Here is a 4624-nt window from a genome sequence, read left to right as displayed (position 1 = left end):
CTACTCCTCCTACAGTTTTGATCTGATTTCAGTATAAGTTGGCAAACAAGTAGAATACACTAAGATACATAATTCTGTGTATCGGTTTTTGATTTCGATGAACGGTGTTGCCATGGTTACTAAAAATAAAATTTCTGTGAAATTCTTTCAAAATGCTACTCCTCCTACAGTTTTGGTCTGATTTCAGTATAACTTGGCACACAAGTAACTACACTTAATTATACATAATTCTGTATATCGGTTTTTGATTTCACACAAGAACAATGTTGCCTTGGTTACTAAAAATAGAAATTTCTGTAAAATTGTTTCAAAATGCTACTCCTCCTACAGTTTTGGTCTGATTTCAGTATAACTTGGCACACAAGTAGACTACACTAAGATACATAATTTTGTGCATCGGTTTTTGATTTCGATGAACGGTGTTGCCGTGGTTACTAAAAATAGAAATTTCTGTGAAATTCTTTCAAAATGCTACTCCTCCTACAGTTTTTGTCTGATTTCAGTATAAGTTGGCAAACAAGTAGAATATAAACACTAAGATACATAATTCTGTATATCGGTTTTTGATTTCGATGAATGGTGTTGTCGTTTTTACTAAAAATAGAAATATCTGTAAAATTGTTTCAAAATGCTACTCCTCCTACAGTTTTGGTCTGATTTCAATATAACTTGGCACACAAGTAGAATACACTAAGATACATAATTCTGTTTGTGTTATCGAATTTAATTTTGATGAATGGTGTTGCCGTGGTTACTAAAAATAGAAATGTCTGTAAAATTGTTTCAAAATGCTACTCCTCCTACAGTTTTGGTCTGATTTCAGTATAACTTGGCACACAAGTAGACTACACTAAGAACATAAAGAGACTTTATCAACAATCATTATTCTATTTAATGCTGTTTATAAAGTTTCAAATCCCAGCTGCTTAAGTACTTTCTCTTCCTTTGCTATAAGTTCAAACCAGTAGAGCTTCAGTCTCGACAGAGACTTCTGGTTCTTCTTTGTAATTACATTTTACGGTACAAAAATCAAACAGTCTCTTTTCTTAAACTTCCTTAAAAATGTATGCTGTTGCTACCTGAGTGTAAAATTTTCATTTGTGGAAAAAGATGACTTAAAATCATGCAGTTCTGATTTGTGCAATGCATGTCAACGATATTAATACCGTAACTACGTTAATACCGTACGTAAAGTAATGATGGAAAATTCAACAACAGCTTTTGATTTTACTCTGGTTGAATTTTTAAAAAATGTATACCAATAAAATAACAAACCCTAACACATTTTTTCCTCGTTGTTATTGTTTTAGCAGGTCGTTGAGTCTGCAAAAGAGTTCTAGATTGCGCTACACAAAGTTTTAGGTATGTTCGCTGCTCCGCCATTGACATCAAAATCCATTTTTTCGTTCTAAGCAGATTTCTCTACCGCGCTTAGATTTTTTATGATCTTCGCATTCCTGATCAATATTCTAACAAATTTGCACAACATGAATTTGAATGACGGCTGAAAAATTATAACATAAACAGAATTATTTTTTGCTAAAACATTTCAAACATATAAAATGGATTTACAGCTATTGAAATGGGAGGGTGGGTGGGCAGAACGTTGGTGTTACATATTTTAAATATCCGATTACGAGACTGCTCCGGGTACTCCTACTGATGACGCATTTCTATACTATTGTACAGAAAATATTTAATATTTGTAAAATATTTTTTGCTGATATCAAGTCTTAGTGTATGTCAAACGCATATGCAAATTTTCACCGAAAGACGTTCATTAGAAAGCAAAATATACACAGTGTCTCAATAATTTTCGAACAGCCCTCGTATAATTACAGAAATGCAGTTGCTAAAATTCTGAATATATAATATGTGAGTATTATGATAATATAACATTTTCCATTAACTTCTGAGAGAATTAAGCTCTCTGCTGTTCTGTTGTCAGAAAGTTTAAGGGTTTTAGTAAATGCATACTGTTTTTCAGGATTCCCCTGGCACTTTACTGAAGTCTTTTGAGACAATTGAAATAAATTGCAAAATAAAAATCAAGTCCTTCATACAAAAAATGTCATTTTATCCCATTCTGTATTTGACCTACCGGTAAGCACTTTAGGAACTACTAACTTTACTAGTTACATTATAAATATGGCTCCAATGCAGTTCAAATGAAATCTCTCTCTCTCTCTCTCTCAAATATTGAGAAGATTGTGTTTGTTTCTTTGTCCGTTTGTTTGTTTGACGCCCAATTAAATTTTTTCTCTTGTATCCAAACGTCAACCCCTGTCAGCTAGTGGAGGGTTGACAATTTTAAAGCCTTTGAGCAGTAAGAGATCCTTTTTCGTACTAGCACACTCTGTGACAAGGGACTTCGGTTTAAACAACCGCTTTCCTCTTCCTGCATTGTGATTCAACCCCGCACAGTTAGGATCAACCCCTTTCTTCGCAACTCTTAGAACCAATGCTCTTCCACAGCGCCACGCGGGGCGAGATATCTTTAATGTTATAATATGAATGAAATCAACTTCAAAAATTCATGGCAGGCATGATGTCATGTTAGTTTATAAAGAATATTTCATGGATGACCACGAATTTAAAGAAGCAGTAGTTTAAAAGCTAATTACAGCAACTGTGTACAATGAAACGATTTTGTAAATTAGCTGATTTGCATATCCCCTTATCATATGTCTTAAAATATTAGTATTTAAAAAGAATACAATGTGACGTTAGAGAGACATAAGCTTATTTGTAAATAATGAAGTATTAATCATGGTAGGGTAATTAAGTTTTCTATCTCGAAATTTATCACCATTAAAACGTCCTCGTGAAAACAATGATTGTTTTTACCGTATGGTATATCCTCTGTTTTATAACCATTGTGTCGTGGATTCTGATCATGTGGTCAGACATTTTGTTTTTATTTTTGTTTTCCATGACGGCTAATGATCTTGACCATAAAAATAATTTGAATTTCATCTAGAAATCTAGGTACAAACAGCGTTGATGAATTAAAGACATACATTTATTTGTTTACAAATGCATTCATGGCATACAAATGAAAATTTATCTAGAAATTATCATGTAATAATAATCTGAATATAATTAATGTACTCATTATGTGAAACTGGCCAAAAATTACGGCTATAATTTACTTTTTTCATCATTTAAATTCCTTGAAAACATTTTTTAATGGAGCACTTTGTAGAAGTAAGCTTCCACTAACAAAATTTCATTTTAATATTTTTTTTAACAAACCCAATGATATTACGTCTTACAATTTATAAAACTTAATTAAAAGCAATATCATTTATTGAATATCATACCTTATTAACTTAAATGTTAATTATAAACATTTGATATGTTACATGTACTTGGATATCTTTTTTCTTGAAATTTGCACACAAGGAAACAAGTCTGATCTCAATCTTGTCAAGACCTATGTGTCCATCTCTACATCATCACGAATAATTGACCAAAATGAACCATAAATGTCCACTTGTGGTCCTATCTTAGCACGAAACGACCTATTATTACAGAATAAATATTCAATTAATACCTATATGCTGTCACGGCAGTAGCCGGGGGGACAAAAAATATGTCACTTATAAATGGTTCAAAGACTCGAACAACAACCTCGCCACCTTTTTTATCTAAATCAGTCTGTGATTGATTTCACAAAAAGACTGTAATATACATTTGTGTATTGTATTCATTGGTCATATGCACAGAGGTAAAAACCGTGGGAAATCAATATTATTTTCACTAAGTTTATTGCATCATATCCTTTATTCTACCTTTATTGAATTTTTGTGTACGAAAATGAAAAATAAATAATATTATCGGACTTTATAATTGTTTTATTTTAAAAGCTGAAAAAAGTTAAATATATAAACTGTTTAGCTCAATTTACCGAAATTAGTGACACTGCAACATACTTTAGTTAAATTAACCTTACAAAAACATTCATGAAAAGCTATCAATCATAGGATTTCATACAGAAATGTACAATTTACACAGATCTTTTTTTCACAGAAATCCTAATGTAATAAAACCTCATTTAAACTAGCTATTATTGCCGATGACAAATGACTCTTAATGACTTTTCTTGCTTTTTGTGTGTAATTAAGAAGTATTTATATAAATACACAATATCATAATTTATCATTTCAGAAATAGGCCCTGTACCCTATGCACTTGCCACCGAAAATCCTATATAGTTGTTCGTGTGTTACCTCGGTAACCACCACTAACGTTAATTATGTTAAGTACTGGTTTGTTGCGGCAATTAATATTTTTGTCTTTAGTTTAAATTTTGTCGTTAACATGTTCTTTTGTGAATTTCATCGTAAATTTTGCTTTTGTATCCCTATAGAGTTCAGTTTTTGTAATGAAATATGTTCAGTTAGTCAATTTTTTTGTTCATAGAAGCCATGTCTTTATTTTAGTAAAATTAGTTAAACTTATATGCATAACAAAATTGATAAGTGAAATTCAAAACTTTAACAATGGAAACTTAAAAGCATCTAAATATTCATTACATGCATTGTTCTTTTTTAGAATATTTGTTAATAAGCAATATATCCGCAAGATTATAGAATGTATTACTGCAAATATAACTGAACTG

The sequence above is a fragment of the Saccostrea cucullata genome, unplaced genomic scaffold, assembly GCF_032062105.1.
Source record: "Saccostrea cucullata isolate Sc308-1 unplaced genomic scaffold, CSIRO_AGI_Scuc_v1 ctg110, whole genome shotgun sequence".
In the NCBI taxonomy this organism is placed as follows: Eukaryota; Metazoa; Mollusca; class Bivalvia; order Ostreida; family Ostreidae; genus Saccostrea; species Saccostrea cuccullata.
This window is presented reverse-complemented; position numbering follows the sequence as displayed.